At 53.0% G+C, this 25,261-nt stretch overlaps 1 long non-coding RNA gene across 1 annotated transcript in view; it reads left to right on the top strand.

The window, feature by feature from the left end:
* Window positions 1–21,213, top strand: part of LOC121343552 — a 35,806-nt gene extending 14,593 nt beyond the window's left edge. Inside the window, exon 4 of the long non-coding RNA XR_005953721.1 lies at window positions 20,570–21,213. This is a non-coding gene — a long non-coding RNA (uncharacterized LOC121343552). The remainder of the gene's footprint in view (window positions 1–20,569) is intronic.
* The last annotated feature ends 4,048 nt before the right edge of the window (window positions 21,214–25,261 follow it).

The following is a 25,261-nucleotide window of genomic DNA, read 5'->3' as shown; positions in this document are numbered from 1 at the left end:
GGGATTTATTTTGTTTTGGCCAGGAGAATGGCATAATTTGCCTATAACTCACTCTCTGATGGCTAGACAGGTGACATCTTGCCTTGTAGCTCTTGGAATGCTCTATTTGTCCAGGCTGTGTCTTCCAGGGCCACTCCAGTGCCTGGCAGCCTTCAGCACTCAGTGAGGCAGGCGCTTGCCTGTGTGGGATAAGCCCGCTCGTGTCCAACGGTAAAGCCATGGCAAAGGGCACAGCCGCCTCTGTGGCCAAGGCAGGGCCCAGGCAATGTGTGCTGCCTGCTGAAGGAGAAGTGTACCAAGATTGTTCCAGCCAGGAGGGCTGGGGAAAGAGCTGTGACAGTGCCGCGTGCCCAGCGCCTTGGCACCGTGAGCAGGGCCCGGGCTAAGATGGCCGCTCGCCAGCGCACTCTGGTCCACCATGGCAACTCCTTTTCCCCTGGGACCCCCTTTTACTGGCTGCCACTGCTCCCGGGTGCCCACTGCCTCGGGGCTGGTGGAGGGGAGCCCGCTGGGATGGGCCAGCTGCGGGCCTGAGGCAGTGTGGGCCCCGGCGGCCATTTTGCGGGAGGCGAGCGCCGCCTGTAAGATGGCCGCATGGGCATGAGGTGGGGTGCAGCGCTGCCTTGTCCTCGCCACGCTGCCTCCCTCACGCCGTCCCCTCCTTATCTTGCTAATTACCGATGAAGGCAGAACAATAACGGGAGCTGGCATGCCCCAGTTCTTTCTCTGCCACCTCCTTCCTCGGGCGGAAAATCTGCGCACACACCTCCCCCCCACCGCCCGCCAGCCCCTCTGTGATATTAACTGAATTAACACACTTCCTAATTTGCCCTGTGTTTTTCCTGCGCCGGCTCCCAGCCGCCTCGTCATGGCTTCTCCAACTGGTGGGGAAGAAGCGAGTGCGTTCATCCCCTCTGCTCGTTTGGTTGTATGCGAAAAATCCTTAATGACATCTAAAAGGGGTGGTGGGACAATAGCCCACGCGGGGTTTGGCAGGAGACGTGCGATATTTACCCCGCCAGACCATCCTCGCTGCCTCTTTGCCGAGGGATTACGACGGCCGCCGTCCCCGCGTTCCTCCATTTATTTATTTTGCTGGTGGCGGGGGGGACGCATTGGCACGCGGCTGCTTTGTGTGCCTTGCTTCACCTATGAAAAGGACATATTAAGGTGTTGCCATAAACCCCCGGATGACAAAGAAAGCGCCTTTCTCTTCTGCTTGTGGGCAACAATGACAGAAGCCTTTAAAACCAAGAAAAATTTTTCCCCCCAATTGCAGAAGGCTTCATCTAAAAGGAACTTAAATACATACCATTAATTCTAAAGAGCTGAGCTCCTGCTAACTATGCCATGCTTTTTGTTTCTGATAGTATTTGTCCATTGCAGAGAGCAAGCCAAGGATGCGGAGCCTCCCCCGCCCTCCTCTCTTTGTTTAAGTGACAAAATGTTTCCATGTTCTTGTTTAGAAAATAAACCTTTGTGGGTTTTTCAGCTTTTAGTTTTATTTTTTTTTTACCCATTTATCGTGGTGTGAAATCCAAACTCCCCTTCTTCCCAGATCTTGGGAATCCATGTTCCTCATGATCAATTTTCCCTCCTTTATCTAAAAATACAACATTATTTTATAGCATTACTCTGAAAATGCAGCAGTTATATTTTGAATTTGAGTATTCAGAGCTTCAGGATATTGCAATATTTTTTTTTACAAGCGATGAATGAAATGCAATGATTTAAGTGTGTAATGCACAATACAGATGCCATGCATTGTAAATACATTTCAGGGGCATAAAATCCAACACAGAGAGCCGGTGTTCCACGAAAGCCAGGAGTCCAAAAATAACTGTAAAAATGAATTGTCTGTCGGGACGAATCTCTCAGATCCAAGCCAATATTTGCAGGGTTACAATATACAACTGGCTTACTTATTGGCATAAATATCTCATTTTAAAATGCCGATGATAAACTGAAAAAGAGGTGAAGGAGATATTTGACTGATTACTGGGAGCCATGGATTCCCTGCATTTAATTTCATACTTACATGCTATTTACTTATCCCATGTTTATGGGTATGCGCTTTAGCTTCATATAAATCTCTCCTGTCTGTCTGTCTCATTGCGTTCTTTTCTCTTCTGCCATCCCATCTGCTTCTCATGGTCCTTCTCCTGAAACCACATCACAGGATCTGATGGGGATAATGGGAATCCGCCTCTGGTCTCTATCATAAACATGCCAACGTGGGCTATTGTGTCGGGAGCCGGCGGTCACCAGATGGTGCTTGGTTGCCCAGGGTCTGTGTCACTGGGTTTCGTCTCTCGATAAACCACCAGCTCCTTTAGCATTGTGTTTTCCCCCAAGATCTACCTACCCTGTCTAAGGAAGGTATAAGGACCTTGGGTAATGAATCCCCAGGGATGAAATCCTTCTGGGTGTGTTGGGCGCTTTGCAGCCTCAGCTATGCAGCTATGAGCTGCCCTTGCAGAGCTGAGGTTTGTTAATCCCCGTGCTCAGCCGTGTTCACCCTGTCTGCATTCCTGGAAAGGAAAATGAATGGTAGTTTGGGACTGAATGCTGTCTCCATCTGAAAAGCAGTCCATGTCAACCTAAGCAGACATCTTGCTACCTTTATGTACCGGGCTTGGGAAGACAGGGCAGAGACATCTCTGTGATGCAGACAAAATCAAGCCGTCTCCTCTTGCCTGGGCTCACAGACAACTCTTGAGTGTCTGCAAAAGGACTGGCTTGTGGAGGTTTCATTGAGAGATGCAGATATTACAGAGTGACTGAGGTATGGGGCTTTCCCTGTGAAAAAATGTCCTCCAGCCAGGAGAGACCCAGGGACAAATCCTGCTCTTCATTGTGTGTCTGTATGTCCTCAGGAGGTCCTGGACATTGTTGTACATGTGAGCTGCAGAGCGGGGATTAATGCAGAAATAAAGATTGAAGATAAAACCAGTGAGAGCGATGTCTCTTCCTGAACGCAGACAGATGGAGAGAGCCTGGCATAATTACATTTAGCAAAGGGCCGCCATGAATGAAACCAATTAAAGGAGAAGCAATGCTCATGTGAGAGAGCGAGGGAGAGAGGAAAGCAACCACCTCTCTGAGTCTTCTTGGGCATCCACCTTCTATGGGGGGTGAATCACTCGCAGTCCTCAAGTCAGGCGTGAGCTCGTGCATGCACCTGCCTCCTGGCTTAGGGGGACTTAGCTTATCTGCCATGGTGAAAAAAGAAGGAAATGGGAAACGTCGGGTGCTGGTGGAGCCGGCATGGAGCTGGCTTGCAGCCAGCCCCAGCCTCGCCGTCTCCATTGTCTCATGGCTTTAATGCATGCCTAGAAATCCAGTATTTAGGATTCAGGTTACCATTGTAAAGCAGAAAGGTCGTGCTCAGCGCCGCTTGGTGTGGATTCCTCCGGCAGCTCTTTTGCCTGCGTGCCCCGTGTTGGGATGGTGTTGGCAGAAGGCCTGGGGCCAGGAGGCTGCAAGGAGCACGTCTTTGCTGCCTCTGGCATGGAGTGCACCTTGCAAGGGATGCTGCTGGCTTTGGGATTTAGGGAGGGCAGTGGGAGGTGTCCAGAAAGCCACACAAAGGAGAGGTTTGCATTTGCTGGGCAGCCAAAGCTGAGCATGCCTTGCTGACAAGCTTGGCATAAAATCTGGCAAGGCAGGATCAATGTGTCTCTTCCTTTGGTGCTCACCTGGTGGGAGCTTCACGAGTAGCTGCTGCTGGTGGCCAAGGCTAAGAGAGGCTTTTGGGACTGTTCCTCCTGATTTCATTTGTAGTCCCAGAAATGGCTCTTTTCCAGCTTTCTTCCCTTCTTCTACTATCCTGCTCTCAAGGGAAGGTGCCTTTTGGGTAGAAGAGCAGCTGGCAAGGCTGGACTAGAATAATTCACAAGGGTTTTAGAGCAAACCTTGGGATTTGGGGTGTCTGTTGCAAACCTCTAGCAACTGTAATCAAGGACTGTTTAAAAGTCTCAGTTCTCACTTAAAATTAATAGAATTATGCTAACAAGAAATATATTTAGGGACATCTTAATTGCAGGGAAAACTCTGGAAACAAGTAAAAGACCTTGTAGGGCTTAGGGCTTATCAGTCTGAAGAAAACTCCTCCAATTAGCTGGTTTTTGGAATGAGTCTTAGTAATTTTGGGGATCGAGACTCAAAAGCTCGAGGCTGATAGTGCAGGATGCTGTGTAACACCCGAACAGGGAGGAAATGAGAGACTGACAACTCGAAGTGTCATGGATCACACTGGGTTGGACAATGGCTGGCTTGGTGATCATTTAAGCCCCTAGACATATTGAGGACTCTCAGTGAGGTGGTCCCAGCCACTCTTTTATTGCCCTGGGCACAGAGAAACTTGGGCACAGAGATCTGTGGTCCAGAAGATAATAATTGGAGATGTTGGTCCCTGGCACCCTATTCTACAAGAGGGGGATGCACATCTCTGTATGTGCTAATGGAGGTGGTGGGAACAAGGCTGTACAGATGCAGATTGGCTGTGCCTGTGGATACATGTGGCTCTGTCTCATTCTGGGAACAGCTTGAAAAACAGTGTCTGACTTCCACGCTGCCAGGACTCAGAAAAAAAAAAAAAAAGCTTTTTAAAATTTATTTGGTCGTTGCTTTAACTGAGAGGTCATGTTCTGTGTGCAGCGCTGTGGAAGACTCTGCTTAAGAGCCAGAGGAGGAGATGCTGTCTCTGTGGTGTCCTCATGGTACTGTGCAGGATCTCCCCAGGCTGCTGCAGACATGTCCCAAGCTGCCACTCAAGGGAATGTGCTCCTTCAGTCCATTTGTGATACATTTCATAGATATTGCCTTGGTCCCAATGGCCACTTGTCTGAATGTGCTGTTTCCAGGGTCAGTTTTAATGCATCTCATGCAAAAGTGTACTGGAGCTCTCCAGAATGAAGGGCAAACTGCATGTGTGAGTCTGGACCTGTACCAAGCTTTTAAGGCAGCTGTGGTCCTGCAGTCCCCAGGCTGAGCTTTCTGATGGCGTGGCACTGAGGAGCAGAGAAGAAATAGAGGGCTTTTGAGTGGGTGCAAAGCTGGGACCCATCTGACTCATTTTGCTTGCAATCAGGGGAATGGGTGATGTGTCAGAGCAAGCTGAGAACTTGGGGAGGAAACAAATAGTTCAGACAGATAAGTGCTGGTGGGGGAGCCCATCAGGTGCCTGTTCCTTTGCAAAGGAAAGATCCTTCCTGCAGCTTGTTGCATTTCTGTAGGCTCTGACTGACTTCTGCCTCCTTGCCTCCTTCTCATCCCCAAAAGGCAGAGACTAAAGGAGTGCCTGCTATTGCTGCAAGAGCTTGAGGATGTGGTAGGAAGTGGCTGGTCTCTGCTACCTAATTAACGGCGTGGCTGAGTGCTGGGAAACAAAGGCTCCGGTTTCTACACTCTCTTCATCCTTCTTCCCTTCCTTCCTAGCCCCTAAAAGAAACCACCCTACTGATACCATGGGATGTTTCCATAGATACCTCTGTGGCTGCAGGGATGTGGAGGGGACTGTCTTGCTGTGTGCAGTGGGATGAGGATGGTGATGGTGTGCTTTATTCCAGACTTGGATCAAGCACTCCAGGGAAGGCGTGGCTGGAGGAACAGGGATGCATCTCTTCTGCTTGGGCTATTTCCAGCTGCAGCTGTCTCAAAGCTCTGCAGAGTGCCCTTCTGCCTCCTTTGGGAAAAATCTGCCTGTGTTGACCCATTTGGGCATGGAGCAAGCAGAACTGGCCACACATGCCTGCTGCAAGAAAGGCTTTGCCTGTTCCGTGCTCCAAAGGCGGTACCAATCTACTGGGATTGTGGCACTGGTGATCAGCAGGGCCAGTGCACTTGGCTGAGGGGCTGAGAGCTGCAAGGGCTCTGCCAAGGAGGGATTCTCTGCATCTTGGGGAGTTTTCATACTTCCATCCCCTGATCAGACCCATTCAGGGGGAGTCATGGTGGCAGGCAGAGGGACACAGGGGTGTTTGAACTGCATGCTGTACTCCTGAGGGACTTGCTTTATGGCTGTGCAGAATTAGTCTGTGTTTTCTAGGCCACCTTTGAAAAGCGGCTGAAAATTTGATTTCCATAGCCTAAAAACTGTGCTCTGTGTTTGGCTCCTTAAAAGACAGGCAAGGACTAGAAATCTCCTGCGACCTGAGAGCCCAGTCAAACTCTGAATGGCTCAGTGAGGGTGGAAATGGGCTTTGCAGTTTGCTTTTACCACAGTCAAGTTTACTGCTGTTGTTCCCCCAGTTTGTGCACAAGTGCCACACTGAGGAGCTTCCCAGCTCCTCTCTGCTGCATGAAGTTGCTAGGGCAGAAAGGCTGCTTTGCCAGGGCTGGTTTGGGAAGGACTGGAGTGGTGGCTGTCAAGACTGGCACCTCTTTAGTGCTATGTTTTCATGGCTGTGCTTGGAAAGGGCGGGTGGGCACGAGGCCACCAAGCCCTGAGAGAAGGGATGTCTCTGGTGACGACCACTCATTTTGCCACGCAGCCCTGAGGAGAGGGAGGCTGTGTGTCAGCCCGATGGAAGCTCTCTGCAGGTCCTCCTGCCCGAGGAGCAGGCAGTGACACATTTCTGACACAAACTGAGAGGAGATGCCGGCGTGAGATCCCGGTCATGTCATCTGGGATCAGGTACCAAACCCAGCCGTGGCTGCAAGCAGTGAAGGCAGCAGCTGCCCCAAGCGATGGTGAACATGATCCAGAGCTAATCCCGAGGTGTCTACTCCCTGTGTGTGCCTGTGGCAAGGTGCTATCCTCAAGGTCTCCCAGCCCCACAGCATAGCTGTCCTGTGGCTCTCTGCAGAGGAGCTGTGGATGCCGGGGGGATGCTGGCTGAGGATGTGACGGGTTCACACCGGGCTTGCCTTAGATGACGGGTGCCGGCTCCACAGGGTGCAGGCACAAATATCTCAGGGGGATTTGCTTTCCTGCAGAGCCTATTGCTCTCACAGGAAGATGGAAAAATTCGGGTCCTAAAGGGATGAACACTGCCTGCACTTTGAAGGCAGACATCCCAGGAACCATAGAGAAAAAAAGACACCCACTGATTTTCTTTTTTTTTTTTTATTTCTCCCTGTTTCTGTCTGCCTATCAGCCTGTCAGCCAGCTAGATGCTAATCCACAGCAGCAGCAGCACAAATAAAGCTAGGCTAGAGGGATGCTAATTTATGCCTGGATTTCATGCTTTGTTTTACTTCCCCACTTTATTGGACAGAGTAGGCTTTGTGAGTGACGTAAAATGTTGCGTGTGCTCTCCCCATGGCAGGTTCCTGCACATGCAGCAGGAGAAGTTAATTTCTCTGTAGCCCTTGCAGCCTTGCACATGCCTTTCTCTGTCTCCCCTGGATGATTTTGGGGGGGTAATTCCTCATAAACCCCCACCTGATGAGGACTCCCTCTAAGTTTTGTTGCACTCTATGTGAAACCCAGAGATGTGTTTCCAGTCTCATCGTGTCTTCTCTCATGGTGCCAGCATTTATGCATCTAAACCGTAATTTTTTATGCTCTTGCTGGGTAACTAGACTACAGCCTCGGCAATTTGCATGAATAAATGTCATGTAAAATCATCTGCTCGTGGGTAGTGGCCAGCCGAGAAGTTGTGTTGTGAGGCAATCTGTTCTGAGTGATCTATTTAATGAAATGTTGAGATTTACAGCTCTCAACGTCCATGGGGAAAAGCGTATATGGATTTGAGATCACAGCCCTGAGGTGACTTTACCTGTGTGATACAAGTAGGTGAGGAGTTCTATTCCTTGTTTCTTGGGAAACTCAGTGTGTCAAACTGTGCTGTTGGGCAAAAGACTTTGAAATGCCCTGTCTTGAAATAAAAGGAAATGTAAAGAATAGTCAAAGCGGTGTTGATAACAGAGGGTCTTGCAGGGTTTCTTGCAAAAGTCTTGCATGGGATCCCCACTGGGACCCTAGCAGTTTTGGAAAGGAAGGATCAGCCACCAGAGGCAGGGAATGGATGTGCTGGGGCTTTGCTGAGGTTTTCAGTTCCCATTAGAGGCAAAGGGAAGGAGATGCCCAAATACCATTGAGTCTCTGTGCTTGCCAGGCTGGTACTGACTGTTCCCTGAAGCCAAAGCTCCATGAGCAAAGCAGCAAATCACTGGGGAAGGAGAGAACAGGCAAGACAGAGCTGAAGGGGGCTTTGAAATGGCCACACTGGCAGGGATCTATGAATTCCCTTGCTTTTGCACTCAGTTTTCTCACAAATCCTGCTGGCCTCTGCAGAGCAAGTTGAGGGGAAGAGCTCAGAGGTGGGTCTTTGTAGCAAGGTCTGCCCTCAGCTTCACCAGGTTAAATCCTAAGTGAGGATTTAATTGCGTTCAGTAAAAGCTGCCCAAATTTACAGCATGGAAATGAGAGCAGAAGCATGAGTGTCCTTGTTTCCTTTTACCATCAAATAGATTTTCTCAGCCTTGAGTTCTGCAAGCTGATCTCTGTAGGGTTTTATTTCATTCGCTGTCTTCATTGCCCTATTAAAACAACAGCTCTGTCCCCGAGTCCCTGCGTGTCACTGTGTGTCGAGTACTTATCCCTGTGTATTGGGGCACAGGAATGTGGCAATAAAACTGCTCACAACCACTTGTTTGGATAAAAAGCACAGATTTGCTTACCTTGCAGTAATTTCTCTTTTTTAAGCAGAAATGTTTGCACAGGTGACTTTTGGTTTTGCCTTATGTACATTCTTGGGTTTCTGTGTGACATTTTGACCGGCCTTGTTTAGTAGTGTCCAGGAATTTCCTAGCTTTCCTCTTATGGAAATCACACAAAGGTCTAGGGGGTGGATCTGCCTGCAGGAGCAATGTCGGGGGAGCTGAGCTACCTCTGCCCACCAAGACAGGGCTCATGTGGGTTTGCATCGCAGCTTTTCTCTTCTCTGACTAAGCTAAAGGACAGGAATAGTTTTGTACTCCTAAGGTGCACCTGTTTGTGTAGGAGGATGTGGGATTGTGGCATTTGTCTTTGCAGCTTTCACTGGGCTCCTCCACCAGGCTTTCTTTAGGCTGGTATCTGCTCAGATTGGGGGGTAACCTCTGGGCAGCACTGCATCTTGCATTGCACAGGTCCTCACGTGCAAGCACCGTAGGTGTGCGGAGGTATCTGGCTTTGTGCGGGTCTCAGAGCCAGCCTCTTTGAGGTCTCTTTGTTTTGTCTCCCTCTGGGTATCTTGTGTGGATGCATTTGCATATATGGAAAACGTTGTCATCGTCTTCTCCCCCTCCCCAGCTCTCGTTCCCTTTGCTCTGCTGGCTCTTGGGCATTTCCAGCTGAACGGAGCCTGCCAAGGCCAGCCAAGCGCGGTGGGGCTGGGGGCGAACACCCCCATCTGCACCTTCGCTATTTCCTTCCCCAGGCGTGCCTGGGAGTGGTCAGGGCATTGGGGCGTTTTTCCCTATTTTTTTTTTCTCCTCCTGGTATTTAATAACTAGCAGTAGGCAGACAGTGGGGTCCTGAAGGGAGTCGGGTCCATCCTCTGAGCCCCCAGCTCCAACACCCCGCTGCTTCCCCCCCTTTCTTTTCTTGCTGTACCATGTCTGGCTGCAGCACCAAAGAGAGCAGTCCAAACTGTGCAGCGAGGCTGCTCACTTGCTCTAAATCCACGAGGCCAGGTTTAAGCACTTTTTGTTCCTGCCGGAAAAAGCCTTGGAGTGGTTATACCAATAAATCTCTTGCTCCTCCATGAAGATGTCCTTCCCAGGACATTTTAAGTCCCTAATCCTCTCCGAGGCATCTCTGGCTCTATCTTCTCTTCTCTAACCTGTACCTGCCCCCCTGCTGCCGAAGACTTGAATGCCCTGAGGCTTCATCCCTTCAGCCTGCCTGCTCTCTGTGCACCTCTGTGCAGCCCTGCGCCCACTCTGCTGTCCCGACATCCTGCTGCCCGCTTGGAACTGGGGACAAGCTGGGCCATTGGAACGGCCGGGGGCGGAAGAAGGGGGTGGAGGAGAGACGGGGCAGCTGCGAGGCTTGTGTTAGTAAACACTTCCTTGGGTTCACATTTTAATTCCTTACCCCCCCTTCCACATCTTCTCCCCCATCCTTTCCCTTTTCTATATGCTCACACAATGAGACCATTGTCAAGGGGTGATTTGAATGAGGGGTCTCCGGGCATGTTCCCAGCATTGTCAAACAGAGTGGGAAAAAAACCACAACTCCAGCCTAGCCAGGAGGACCAGACCAGACTGAGACAGATGCCTAAATTAGTGACAAAGCCTTTTGAATGTCCCCCCTAGACAAGGGTTGCCTTGTGCATGCGTGCGTGTGTGTGTGCATGCTCGTGGGTGTGTATTTGTGGCTGGGTGGCAGCTTGCATGTCTCCCCATGTTAATTAGTTTTGCATGCATGTCTGATAAGGTGCCAATGAATATATTTGTACTCCTTCCATTGGTGAAAGCTGTCTCGGCGGCGGGGGAGATGCGGGGTGGTGGGGGTGTGCTCAGTGCAGCCTGGCAGCCTGGGGTAATTGAGCTGTGCGGGGCTGGGAGAAGGGGTGAGGGTTACATCGCCAGAGCTCGGCTTCCCAGCGATGGGATCTGCTGCTTTCCTTGCAAATCATGGAGAGTTTAAAAGAGAACTGAGGCTTTTTTTGGTTCACTGGGTCTTTCTCTTCATCTTGGCTGATTGTCTGGCTGAGGGTCTGTAGGCTCTTTCTTCTCCTCTGCCCTGTGTGTCTTTCTCTCAAGTCCCTTAAAAGGTGTTTATTTCCAATGGATTTGTATCCATCTTTGTATATACACATACACATGCAATCACTCACACAAAGCCCCAGTAACAAAACCTCCGCCTCTTTCTCCAGAAAGGGAGTCAAATCTGCTACCAGTTACAAAATATGGGAGGGAAGTGAAGCGTGTGGGTGCCAGGGGTGGAGCAGTGGAAACAGGCAAATAGAAATGCAGAACAGGAGTTGGAGAGACAGAGATAACATGCTCTATAAAGGATTTATCAACATTTGCTCAGGATAGAGTTATTAATTAGCAATGCAGAGAAAAGTCTTTCTACATCCCCAGCGTATGGACCAGCACATAATGTCATTCCTAGACTGCTGTTATCATTCATCCATCCATCCATCTGCATTCTGTAGGTTCACACAAGAATTCATTGTATGTGTAGGGATGTAAACATCAGTTCACATCTAATTAATTTCCTGTCTAAATTAATTTTGCATCCTTTCCCTTAAATCAACAAGACTTAAGAGCCAACATACATTTCTTGAGCAGAATGGGAAGAAACTCTTGAATGGGCCAAGATGTCTTTTCTCCCTGTGGTCCCATCTGAGCAGCTGCCAGATGCTGAAAGAACAGCTATTTACATGGCACAAGGCTGCTCTGAAGCAGAGGTCATTTTTGGAAGTTTACTGGAGCACAGCTTGCCTCCTGTGGAGCTTGGTAGCACCCAGCTTCGCGTTGGCTCCAGTTTGCTTTGCCTTCTCTTCCATACTTGGGTTCTGGTACAGTGAAGGAAAGGAGAGCAGGAGCTGATATGCAATGGAGCAGGGCTGGCCCTGCAGGGAGCCTGAGATGCTTGGTCCAAGCAGCAGGGCATGGGGTTTACTGCTGATGGGCTGGCTGGGGAGGAAGGGGAAGGTCATGAACAAGGTAAGGTGGCTCTTGGCATCGGCAGGGTTTGGGTTGGGTAAGGCTGACGCCTCTTTCCCTACTGACTTTGCATCTGCACTGGGTTTTCCTCTGCTACTGGGAGGGAAGGTGGGAAATGACAAGGAGAGATGGTAGAGTAGCCAGGAAGCGACAAAGCCACCTGCCTGGAGGAGAGCTGACAAGTCCCTGGTGGGCTGCAGGAGGAGCAGCTCTCCTTTGTGCTCAGAGAAGTCCAGAAGCACAGGCAGGGCCAGGCTACACCTCCCCATCAACCTGCACAGGATGTCTATGAGGGCCAGCCCAAAGAGTGCCCCAAAATCCTCACTGCCACTCCAGCAGTAGGTACCGTGGGCAGCTCATCAGTAATGTGCAGGAAAAAAGGGATTCCCATGAAATGCAGGTCTTCCAGTTGGAGAACAAAGGCAATTTCGTGTGACTTATCAGCGGTGCCTAATTGCGCAGGGTGAATAATGAGCAGCTGGAGAGGCAGCACTGCCGTCCCCCCGGCGGGCTGCAGCCGGTGGCCACGGCTGGAAACCCCAATCAGTACCAGCAGAAAGTGGGCATCCTCAGAGAGGTGCAGCCCCTGTGCCCGTTTCAGAGCTGTTTGGGCTCCTCCATTGCAAAGTAATTGTGTTAATCCCACATGGATGTAAGAGGGGAACCTGCTGTTGGAAAAAGTCGCTCTGCGGTTGCTCAGACCTTTCATTTACGCAGAGGGTGAATGTGTCATCCATGCCTGACCCAGATGCAAGGTGGCCTTTAATCACAAAGAAGAACCAGGCACCAGCACCCTGCAAAGGGCTTGCAGTTCCATCCCTGTCTGGTGCCTCATCTCTGAGCAGTGGCCATGCTAAGGACCCCTTCCAGCCGACCTGCCACCCCTGTGCCCTCCTCTCCTGTTTGCACATCCCTATCTCTCCTTAATTCTGCTCCCAAACTCTGGGCAGGGCTGTGGAAACCGCTTTGTCAGAGCTCCTCGCCAGGTTGATCTGCAGAAGGGTTTTTTTCCCTTTCCCCGTTGGGATGACTATTCCCACACAAGCAAAGCCTCTTAATGAATCTGTGGCAGCAAAGTAGGTAACGTGCTCTCCCTGCCAAGGCTGCTTGGCACAGCTGGAGTCACGTAATCAGGCTAGGCTGCCAGTCGGGGACAGAGTGGGAAGAGTTAAACTGAGGACAGTGCAGGGACAACTAATCCCCAACAGGAAGAGCAGCAGAGACCTCCCTGTCCTTCATCATCCTCCCCCTCCATTCATGCACTTTTCCTCCCTCTCCACCACATCCTATTCCTCTCCCACATCCTCCCTTTACTTATTTCTCCTTCCGTCTTTCTCACCCTCCTCTCCTCCGTTGCTTTCTCACTCCTCCCCCGTGGTTTCCCTCCGCCCCCCATCCCCAGCCCAGTCTCCTCTCACATGCTCTGTCATGTCTCCAGAGCTGGTTTTCGAGTGGGACCGAGGGACGGTGTATTTGGGCTGCGGTGGAGGTCACAGCTATATGGGGATTGTTTAAAAGAGATTTGCCCACATCCCAGCCCATGTGACCAGCCTCAGCTGCAGGTCTCTCTTTCTTAATCTGGAGATAAGCGTGATTATCCGAGGAAGGGCTGTTCGGAGCTTTGTAACTGTGACAGGGGAGCTTTCAAGTCGCACTTTGCTGGCAGAGCAGCGTTTAAAGCCGGGGAATCAGATTCCAAGCGTGGCTTTGCATCTCTTTTCTGCTGGGAGCATGGTGCAGGGCTGGCAGTGGGGATGGGAGCTTTATTAGGACTTTGCTTATGATGCGGAAAAGGAGTTAGGGGAGGGAAAATGGGGGAAGAAGGAGGTGAAAAAAAATCCCAATTCGGTGTTTCCCTATCAGTTGTGGCCCAGGAGAGATTGGCACTGATTCAAGGGGACAGGCCAGCCCGAACCCTGGTGCAGAGCAATAAGGTCTATCAAACCTGGGGTCTGCCTTGTTTTTAGCCTGGGGTTGTGTCTCCTTGTTCTGCTCTACCCCGCCTCGCTCTGTTGAATCCTTCACACAAGAGGTCTCTGGGGCCCTGTTTGGAAATGAAATGCTGTTTTAGCAGCTCCCATGGCACAGCTTCCCCGGGAGAGATGGCAGGGCCAGCTTTGCTGCCCGATAAACACATCGGCCCCAGCACTCAAGGCAGCCAACTCCCTGTCCCTGTCCAGAGAAATATTTGCTGGAGATGAGCCTTTGTGGTGCATCTCTGCAGCCAAGGTGGAAGTGCAGGGACATACAGCAATTGTGTAGTTCAGTATCATATCAGTGCCTTGTATTGCTGGAGGTTGAAATATTTAACATCTCATACAAGTGACACGGTCCCAAAAGATTTCTTTGGCCGGGACAGGCATCAAAATAGGGTTTAGTGGAAATGTTCAGCTCTGGAGCAGGTGCTGCTTTGCTTCTATTTGTAGACTAGAAACTCAGAGCAGAGCCTCGTAACAGCGCTTCTTTTGATGGAGATGGGTCAAGGAGAAAGAAACCTGGATGTGAGCCAAGGGCGGGAATCTGGGGCGAGGTTGAATCAGGACGAAGTGCCAGCGCTTTGGACCGTCACTTGGGCAGGACTCACTGTTCTTGCCATATCCTCCCTGGAAACGCTTCAGCTTCCAGCACAGCAGCTGAGGCCAGCCTGATCCAAAGGACACCCTGAATCCCATCTGCTCTCCCCACACCACCCATTCCCAGTGGGTGGGAATTTACAGTGAGAACACCAAACAGCCCCTCTGCCTGGGTTTGTTCATGGAGGGGCAGTTCCTCGTCTGTGTCAGAATACCAGGGGGTAGAGCACATCCCTCTTCTTCCTCTCCCACGAAGGTACATCTCTTTTTTGCATCATGCTGCCACAAGGGCCAGCCAGCCTTAAAGCAGCCCAGGACAAAGTCCTGTGCCTGAAGATTGAAATGTGTCTCTGCAGGGCAGGTAGCTCAGTGTACCTCCAGTGGTTGAAGAAGGGAAGTGGTTGCACATGTATCATTTTGAGAGCAAGCTCTGAAACATCTCCCACGTTGCCTGCCTGTCTCCAGAGCCCCACACAGCTGCTCTGTGGGTGGAAGCTCTGTTTTTCATGTGCCCCCATGAACTTTATTTTTTGCTATTTTTCTTTGTGTGCTGCTTAGATGAATCTTCTTCAGTGCCTACAGCTTATTCCAGGGCTTTACTGAGGATCTGGCCAACACATGTAGCCTTACTCCAGGGCATGGTTCTTGAAGAAACTAAATGGGTACAGCATCTTTTTAGTCTAGTGTCTGTAAGACCAAACAGCCCAAATCCCAACCTGCAGCAGTGCTGTGCAGATAATGCCTGTGCCCCATTGGAGAGCAAGAGCTCCCCTTGAAATCCCACAGCCTTGGATGTGGCAGCGGGAACGTGGGCAGGAATGTGTAGGTGTTGGCATGTGCAGGCAGAACACGTGTATGCCAGGGCAGGCGTGCCCATCTCTGCAGGCACAGGCCCACGTCTGTCTCTGCACCAGCCCCTCTCGTGCACTGGCCTCACAGGAATCCTCCCCACCCTGCCTGAAATGAGGGTCTAGGGACTGAAGGTAAATTAACCAATGGTAAATGGAGGGAAGTATGGGTTTAATGGAGAGATCCATTTGGGATGCAGCAAGGGAAGGTTTCCTGATGAAACGAACAGGAGCTAGAAAAGGGAGCAGTGTGGCAGATAGGAGTGTGAGATCAAAGGCTGTGACAGGGCCAAGAGCCATGAGAGATGGGAGCCAGGAGCAGTTTGTGTTCCTGGGTGTCGAGCAATGCTGAGGAGAGTGAAGGAAAAACACTGGCTGCTCTGAACAAAAGCCACTGAACAGGGAGATGGGAATGGCACGGAGGGGACAAAGCAGGAGTCGCCAAGCACGGGTGTGGGTGGATTTCCTTGCTGGGTGGAAGAAGGGCTGGAGAAGGGGGCTTGCACCCAGTGAGGATGTGCAAGGTGGTCTTGGCCCATGACAGGGAGGCAGCAGAGTGCCACAAGTTTGCGGCACAGAGCGGCTTTGGGAAAAAGAAGCTGTCACAGTGACAAAGTGGGTGTTTCCCCAAAGGTGGCCAGTGTTTTCAGGATAGGGAAAAGAAGCTCTACACCTGGCTTGGGAAGACCTGAGTCATTTCTCCAAATGCCACATTAGGCCAATGCTGGAGTTTGAGCACAAGCTGGGCAGTAACACAAGCCTGGACTGGAATGCCTGCGCAGCATCCCTGAGCTGCCCTGGGCCTGCAGCTCACCCTGCAGCACCAGGACTCTGCAGGGTCCAAGGGGAAGGGAAGAGCTCTGGCAGTTGAATTTGGATTCTCCTTTCACCCACCCAAGCATCCACCTTCACTGCACGGGCAGCTGAGGCCCAAGAGCAGTTTGGGCCCTTACTATCATTGCTGTTGATCAGAGCCTTTTCTTACAATACTCTGGCGTGTGAATCTGGTTTTTGTGATTGAGACAAGCAAAACTCTTGTCCAAAAGACCAAAATGTTTGCTTGCACCCTCATTGCTATAGTAACGGAGGTCCTCAGGACACCTTTGAAGTGAACCACAGACCCCATTTTGCTGTGTCTCCCAGTGCGGCACAGCTCCAGAAACAGAGTGCACCCACCACAGTCCAGCTGGGCATCGCCCTGGCACAGCCCAGACCCTCTCAGGGAAGGCCAGGCTGGAGAGCTGCCCTCCAGTGACAGCACCCAAGGGTACAAAGCGCTGTCCTGCACCTGGTCACAGGAAACTTCTGTTCCTCCTGCAGCCCCAGTGCCAGCTAATGGTGTTCCCCAAGTCAGGGCTCACTTCCAGCCTCCTGTCTCCCCATCCCCCACCTCCTTGCTGCCTCCCTCCCCCCTTTCCCCCAGTGCCTCTCCTCCTGCTTTGCATAATTTTCCATTTTCAGTGTCCCCTTTTCTTTTTCTCCTCTCCATATGGTGCGTCCCCCTCTCTGCCTGGCGCAGGAGCCATCCTTAACAAGCTCGGCAAAGCCCTCTCTCAGGGGCTGCACATGAAAGATGCTCTGTAAAAACAGAGGCTGGGATGGAGCTCCCCCTTTTTTCCCCCCTTGATTTATATGGGGCTGGGATGTGGGAACGTTTCTGGGTCGCATTTTAGAGCCGCCGGGTGCTGTGCCTGTTCTCTCCAGCCATTCAGTGCAGACCCCTAAGGCCAGCTCGTCCTCAGCCTTTGATCTGCAATGCAGAAAGAGCATCCAGGGCAAGTTTGTGCCTCTCATCCAGCCCCTGCCCTCATTTTGGCTGGCAGGGAGGGATGCCCTGTCCCACCACACCAGGGAGAGGCCATGCCCTTTCCTCTCAGTGTCCGGTGGCCTTTTCCAGCTGGCTGCTTTGGCTCCCTCCCACATCCCTGGCACCATGAGAACCTTCCTCACGAGGTCCAAGGCACTGGGTCATGGTGAAGCAGCAGGTCGTGGGATTTGTGATACACGGCGATTCTGCACGTCTAACCCACCCCTGCCCCTCTCCAGCTCTGCTGCAGATACTGGCCAGTGAGCACCCAGGGGTGCGTGGAGGGTGCTGGGGCTGAGCAAAGGGTGCTGGGGCTGGCAACGCCTGCCCAGCATTTGATGGGTTAAGCCAGTCTCTAGCTAATTTCTCCCAGCGGCTCCCCTCCTCCTCCTCGTACTTCTGTATGCAGCAGGCAGGGCCTCAGCGCAGGTTCCTGCACTGAGCTGTTGCCAGGGGAGTAGTTAGGCGAGTCTGAGCTATGTGGGGAAAAGGCCCGGGCTGTCAAAGTGTCTGAGATGAACCATAGCCCGGTCCCCCTGCAGCTGGGCCCAAGCATGCATCAGCCCTTGTTTGGAGCCTGGGAATGGCAAAGCCCAGGGAGGTTCAAGGGCAAACTTGCTATTCATTAGTCAGGGGTCCTTGACGTTCCCACTCTCTGTCTCCCTTCTTCTTCTTCTTCTTCTCTTTTCTGTCCCTCTTTTGACAGATTCCTGGGTGCTTTTGGGGAAAACTCCCCTCCTCCTCCTCGCCCCAGCAAAAGCCCTCCACATAAACTTCCCCAGCAGACAAGGCAGGAGGACAATAACGTCAGGGCCACGATGCAAACGAGAGCCAGCGGAGCAGCCGCATCCCCCGGGTGTCCTTTCTCCCCGGCCCTTCCCGCGCTGCTGCGGGAGGCTCAGCCGCCGCATTCATTTCGCTCATCTTGCCCATCTCCGATGTTTTATTATCTTGATGCTTGCAGGAAATTGTAACTTGAGATAAGGAAAATGTCAGGCGCCTTCTCCTCTCTCCTGTAGCCCAAAGCACGGAGAAGTTGCTCCGTAGGAAATGTAAATGCTTGCCCAGGTGCAGAGGATGAGCACGAGATGGAGGGAGCCTCGAGAGGCCGCGCGAGCATCTCCGTCAGGAGATAAAACTCGCGGCGTAGGCGGAACACGGAGCCTCCCTCCCGCCCCGCTGAACAGAATATTTCATAGCTCTTAGAAGCCGAAGCTCCCTTGTAATTATCCAAAGCAAACAGCACGTGTTATTAGTTTAAAATGATTTTTTTTTCCCCCTCCCCGGGCCCCTGGAGCAGAATGGAGGTGTAATTGTGCTAAGGAGTTAGCAGGGGAGAGCACAGCTTTTGGTCACATTCAAGTTGGAGGGCTTGAGCCAGGGAGGCTGGTATGAAAGGCTGGTATTTGCATAAGCAGCGTGCATCCCTACAAAAAAGAAAGATATCAGGGGCTTGCAAAATTCAATCAAGGGTGGGAGGGAAGAAAAAAAAAAGGGGGGGGGGGGAAGGGAGGGGGGAAAAAAATTGACAGTGAAAAAGGTTTTTCTAAGTAACACCCTGTCGAGATTAAATTGTCCAGAAAGTTTCTCCGTGTGAGCCGGTGAAGCGGAGGCTGGGCTGAGGGCAGGGGAGGAGCGGGGTCCCTCCTTCCTGGCCTCAATAGGGGACAGGAATCTGATTAGGCAGAGCGTTCTGCATCCATTTACCATTATTTGAGGGGTTTTTTTTTCTCTTCCCACCGCCCAGAATTGCTGTGGCAGGGCAGTTTATCAGCATATAAACCTCAGTGCTGGCTTTGTAAGGGCACAAGGAGACACAGGAGCAAGTGTTGGGGCAGAGGCTGTGCTATAATTTCAATTGTTTATTCAGCTTAAAAAAAAAAAAAAAAAAGGACAGTAAATCTGGTTTTAATTTTAAATTTTTTTTTTCCCTAAAAAAAAAAAAAAAAAAAAAAAAAAGACAGTAAATCCATGCAGAGAGGGATGTTTTTCCTGTTCGGGGCACTGGGGAGGGAAGGCAGTGTTGGGGCTGGAACTGGGTCCTGGTGAAGCCCTATTTTTGCAGGGACCCTCAGTGCAAGGCTGAACTCTGCCCAGTGAGGAAGTGCATGCATGAGATTTGACTTTTCCTGAAGCTTATGTCGAGTCAGTTGGGTTGGTCCAATCCCTCCTACCCTCAGTAACTGAGTGCCAGGAGTCTCAAACCCACCAGGCAGGCAGTGGGTGATTTGAGGCTGGGTTGGTGTCTGGTACCAGCGAGCATCCCCTCTGTCCACACTACAGAGGAGTTTCCCTGTAGGCCAAAGCAAGCTCAGCCTATCCCTGCAGAGGGCAGGGACTGTCCCTGCCAGGACAGGGGACTGTACCTGCCAGGTAAAGGCTTTCCCCTGGTGAGAACAAGGGTTCAGCTGCCTCCTCCTGTCCTGGGCTTGTGAAAGCAACCACCATCATTCAGATCTCATCTGTCCTGACCTCAACATCCTTTCCAGGCTTGGAGGAATGTTTGGGATGACTCCTAATCTCACACAGGATAAAGAAGTGCTGAGCCTTGGCTTTTTGCAGCCTGGGTCTCCCTAAACACATGCAGCATGGGGTCTGTCCTCTCAGCACCAAACCCAACCACATGGGGTGGGTTTGGCCTCTGCCTCTCTTAAGTTTTAGGCTTGCTTCAAAGTTGCAGAAGGGAAGGGATTTTCCTTGGATTTCCATCAAGTGCTTTATGAATATTGCAATAAAGGGGTTACAGAAGATCTATTTTTAAGAGAGAGAAAAAATACCCATGAAAATTGCAGCCTGGACCCCAGAGTGCAGAGTATTTGCACAGTTCAAAGAGTTACGGTGGTTCATCCAGTCACAGCCTGGGAACGTCGCGCTGCGACCTACAGCAGATCACATGCCGGCTACTCCCAGGGCGGCTCATTAGAGAGCCACACAGAAGATTTATCTCTTAAAATGGGCCTGCAAATATTTTATAAAATTTGCAATATTTTATAAAATTACAATTTGGTGCAATAAAAAGAATAAATTAGCCAGCTGATGGTTCCTTTTGCAAGTGTACTCAAGGATTTGTTATATTAGTCTTTACTCCTTCCAGTGTAACAGTTTATGGGCAAAGCAAAGGGAAGATAGAAAAAGGATGGGACTGGTTTGGAGGCTAGGGAATACACACTCAACGCGGATAAAGTTTAAAGAAAATAGATGAAAAAAATCAGGAAAAAGGGAGGAGAATGTGCTGCAAGGTGCGAGATGTGTGGGGCAAAGCACGGGAAGGGGACTTTGGCTGAGCGTCACAGCTTCGGCTCCAGCTCGGTGGCTTGGTGTCACTTTCTCCAGTCAGGCAAGGGCGTCGAGGGCAGGGAAAGTTAACAGGAAGATTAAAACATCAGAGGGCTGTGCCTTTAGTGGCTCTGACATGCAGAGTAATCCCATGCCCCAAAGCCTAGGGAGGAAGGACAAGCCGTGAGCCCTCCCCTGGCTGGCGGTGTGCGGGGCAAGCAGAGGTAGGGGATTGAGGAGGGTGCAGGGGAAGCTTGGCATCCTGGGGACTACAGTTTTCCCAGTAAGGAAGATGGTAAGGTGGTCCAGAACCACGAGAAATGTTTGGTGGGGAGGAAAAGAGGATTGGAGTTCTGCTCCACCAGGGACAAGTTGGTCTGTTCTCAGCCAAGCACTACTGGACCATTTCTCTGACAGAGATTATAACCACTCCATTGTTTTTCTTTCCTTCCTAGATCCCAGTGAGTGGACAGGGGACTTTTGAAGACTGTGGGTTCCTTCTTCCAGTTGGTTACCACCTGGACTTGCCATCTGACTTCTCTGAGTTTCTCCAGGAGGGTCCCAACCTGCTTCATCACTGGCCCCAGAGAGGAGACAGCTTTGTCCCATGAACACACTGGATTTCGGCATCACTTCAAAACACAGCGGTGCAGCCATGGGGAGGGAGCCAGGGCAACACAGGGAGCCAAGGGATCATCCCACATCACTCCTGTATTTTGCCTTCAGTGCCCTCAATACCCCAGGGCAGGACCAAAGTGCTTAGGCAGACAGACCTGAGCCAGTCACTGTCTCACCTGGTGAAATACCAGCTGTGTGAAGTTTGGAGGGAACTTTCAGCCCCTAGCTTTGCTCATGGAGCAGAGCTCGGCCCTTGCTGCTCTTGATCCCTGGGTCTGTGGAGCTGTGGGAGCGCAGCCTTCCCAAACGCACTGTGCTTGGGCCCCAGAGGACCACGAGCTTTTCCAGGCCAGGCAGCCCTGCTGCTGTTGTACTGCACCCTCTCTGTTCCTGTAAGAGAAATGTACTGCCTGTAATTCTCTCCCATTCAAACCCTCCCAACCCCATGCACTGTTGAAAATAAACTCACTCTTTTGCAAAAGCGAGCGTGTGATTTGGTGCAGTCTCGAGATGGAGGAGGCAATGGGCACAAAATAAACCCGGGCAAATCAGGAGGGAAGCGGGAGCAGCCGAGGGCCAGGCAGCCGGGCTGCGCCGTGCCCCGCATCAGGCACATTTCCCTGAAAGCCCCAGCGAATCCCTCGCCGCTCAATGATCTTTATTTGGTCTGAACCCCGTCTGGGAAGTAACCGCTAAACCCAATGCAAACAGACCCCCGTGAAAGAATATAATGAATATGTCTCTCAAATGATTTGGAGCCCTTCTGCCTGCAGAGCAGGGTTCCCCATTGTGCCCCGCTCCCGGCGTGCTTGGGGCAGGCTGCGCGAGGTGGCCGCTTTCCCAGCTGAAATCCGAAAAAAGCAAACAATGGGTCAAGGCCGGCATTGTGCGAGCCCAGGCAGGCAGAAGGAGCGCAGCCCGGCATGGCCAAGTTCAAGGCTGGGCAGGGGGCCGGGCGCGGGGATGCTAATGGGGGCTGCGCAGGGGCTGCGGAGCAGGGGGGCCGGGGGGGGTCTGCGTGCTCTTACCCTGTGCAGCCCTGAGCACCCAAAAACCACCTCACAGAGAGGCAATGATTGCCAAGTGCAGCAAGGGGTGCTGGGTGGGGACACTGGCGGTACTGGGAGGAATTTGGGTAGCTGAGAGGCTGATGGTGCTCGGGGGGCTGGTATTGCTGTGGGGGAGTAGCGTGAGTTGGAGGAGAACTGACGCTACTGGGGGCGAACTGGTGCTGAGGAGGTGTTACAGGGGGAACTGGTGTTGCTAATGGATATTACTGGGGGAACTGGTGTGTAGGGGGGCTGCAAGTGGAGGTGATGGCACAGTGCAGGGCCCTGCTGGTGCAGTGGGCATCCTGGGGGCGATCTGAGCTTGAGAGCCTCGCAGAGGACGCAGCCTCTTTGGGTCTGCCTGCTGCTCCAGGCCCGAGCAGAGACCCCCCCCCACACCCCCTCATCTCCCCGCCGCTCCCCCCTCCCCGGATGAAGTGTGCGGAGACAGGCGGAGCGGCCCGTGGAAAAACACCATGGAGGGCCTGCACAAAGGGGGTTTTATTCAAATTTGTTTAGAGTTTAGCGGATTTGCATGAAAAATGTGTGAGAAAAGCCGGCTCCAATGACCTCATCCCCAGCTGCCATTAATGTTCAATTAAGTGCTGAATAGTAGCAAAGGGGGGACCGGCCGGGACGTGCAGAGAATCCAGGCTCGGGCGCAGACTGTGAGAACCGGGCGGCCCCCCCGACCGTCTGGCCCCGGCCAGCCCCGACGGGGTCCCCCCGCCGCCGCCCCGCTCTGCACCGGGAGGTGCGCTGAGCCCGTCGGGTCTCAGCCCGTCTGGGTTATTCCCCGGATCAGTCGCATTCTGAAGCAGAGTGCCCCCCCGCCGCGTCCAAGGTGGGTGTTTGGAGGGGGTAATTCCCCCTCTCTGCGTTGCCGGGGCTGTTGTCTCTCCCCCCGCAGCCCGCCTCGCTCGGCCCGAAGCGGCTCTCCGCCTGGCAGACGGTGTCAAAGCCCAAGTTCAAGTCCACGCCGAGGGGCTCTGCCCTGGGATTCCCAGCTCCTTTCCATCCTCCGCCTTTTGTTCGCTTCTGACAATTGCTCTTTATTTCTTACACACCCCCAGCCTCCCCCCCGCACCCCCCTCCCTGCCCGCACTTGGCACCGTTTAGCTGTCTGCCTGCAAACTTAACAACCCCGGTTCTTGGTATAAGCACTCAAATTACCCTTCTTTCTACATATAAACACGGCCCGGGGTGTGCGGCTCTCCCCGGCCGCGGGGTCCCCCCGGCCCAGCCCGGCTCCCCCGCACCGACCCCGGCCCCGGCCGGAGGAAGTTTCTGCTGCGGGACACGGCGGGAGAACACGAGCCGAATACAGAACCCCCGCTCTGCGTGGCTCCCCCGGGCTAGCGCTCAGGTAAGGGAACACACCCCCCATTCGCTTTTGGGGGGCTGCCTCTGCTTCGGGGCGTGATGACACAGCAGGTTTTGGGGAGTGATGGGAGGGTGTCTCTCCGTAGGGGTTCTCACATACTCCTGGCAAAACCAGCCCTGCCTCGGGCACGCTGATGAGGAGCCCCGAGCCGACCTCCCCCGGGCGTGCGGACCCACCCCCGGCCGGGGTGCGGCGGGGACACTGCCTGGCGGGGGCAGTCGGAAAGCCAGGGGAGGTGGCCTTCCCAAACCTGCCTCTGCCCCGGCCTGCCTCTCTCCGCCCCCCTCGAGAGGGGAACACCCACCCGGGGAGCGGACCGCGGGGCTGGGGGGCCTTTGAGGGCCGGCACCCCCCGGGCTCCCGAGCACCGACACCCCCGGACCCGCTGAGCTCCGGGAGGGGGTTCGGGGCAGAGTCCCCGCCGAGGGTCAGCGGCACCATCCCAGCTGGGTCACACCTCTCTCTGCGCAGGTGTGATGACAGGGGCGGGGGAGGCCATAGCGTGACCGAGGGAGGCGCTGACCGACCCCACAAATAAACCCCTTCCCCTACCTGCGGCTGGGTGGTGCTGGGATGAACTGGTCGGGACAGGGCGAGTCTAGGGGCATCGTGCAGATTTAGCTTTTCGGCTGATGTAATTTTTTTCTAAGACAATTTCGGGTGAAGGAGGGGAGGATAAACACACGTGCCCCTCCACCTCCCGGGGCTAAAATACAGATAACGGATGCAAGGAGCGAACACACCTTCAGCGGGGAAGTGAGCAAGGTTTGGGAGAGCGAGAAAAGAAAGGAGGGGATAAGAGGCTGAGAAGGGACAGGCAGGAGGAGGGATAACGGGTGGGGAGACAGGAGGGGATCCCCCGAAACCCGTCCTCGAGCCCAGCGCAGCGACGCGGGCGCTCGGGGCGGGGCGGCCCCGCGGCCCGGGGACACCGGCGGGGCCGCGCCGTGCTCAGGGCCGAGGGCTGTCACGTCGCATCGCGTCACGCAGCATCGTGTAGTATAACACGGCGCCATAAATGATAGCGGAACATAAGGACATAGGTGTTCTCTATATACGGATGGAATGGAGCGCATATAACGCTGCACTGCGCTGCAGCCGGGAGCCGTCCCCGGTCCCAGCGCCCCACGGGCTGTGGGGAGGTCGCGCTGTGTCCCCTCCGAGGGTGCGCTGGGGTGGCCGCATCCTCGCTCGGAGAGCGGGGACAGAGCACTCCCCGCTCCGCAAAACAGAGCCCTTCTCTCTCACGTGCGTGTTTGAAAATAGCGGCTTGGGCGCACCCCGGCGCCGTGGGAGAGGCCGCGCTTTCTTTTTTTTTTTTTTTTTTTTTTTTGGTGGCTATTTCAAAAAGCCACACTCGCACCAGTGCCTCCAGTGCCCGTCCTTTCCGTGGGCCCGCACGCGTGAATGAACGCACGGCTGCTTCTCCCCACTGGTGCCTGGGGACACCTCTCGCCCCCCGCAGCAGAGAGAGGAACCAGAGGCGAGCCCCTCCGGGCACCCACCCGCGGCTCTGCACCCACCGAGGACTTCACACGGTGCCGGCGGACCCACAGAGGTCACAAATTGCCGGGGGCTCAGCACCCGGGCGGGAGTCAGAACCCCTTGGAAGGATGGAAAAGATTTTCCCCCGCTCGGTGGGAAATCAAAAATATCCCTGTGCGTGGAAACAGTGAAGATTGGGGTCTGGGCTTAGGGAAAGCGGGACAAAGTCGGGGGAAAAGGAGGGATGGAGGTGGAAAAGGAATGGAGAGTTGAAGGAGAGGATGGAGGGATGGAAGGGGAGAAGGAAAAATGGAAGGATGGAGGGGGAGAAGGAAGGATAAAGGGTAGAAAAGAAATGGAGGGTGAAAAAGGAGGGATGAAGGGTAGAAAAGGAGGGATGATGGGTGTAAAAGGAGGGATAGAGGTGGGATAAAGAAATTGATGGAGGCTAGAGAAGGAAGAATATAGAGTGGGAGAAGGAGGAATGTAGGGTGGAAAATGAGGGATGGAGGGGAAGAAGAAGGAATGGAGGGTGGAAAAGGAGAGATGGAGGGAGAAAGGAGGGATGAAGGGAGAAAGGAGGGACAGAGGGGGGAAGGGTACCGCGCCCC

Source organism: Onychostruthus taczanowskii, unplaced genomic scaffold (genome assembly GCF_017590055.1).
Source record: "Onychostruthus taczanowskii isolate IOZ18803 unplaced genomic scaffold, ASM1759005v1 scaffold6, whole genome shotgun sequence".
NCBI classification, from domain to species: Eukaryota; Metazoa; Chordata; class Aves; order Passeriformes; family Passeridae; genus Onychostruthus; species Onychostruthus taczanowskii.
This window is presented reverse-complemented; position numbering and strand designations above follow the sequence as displayed.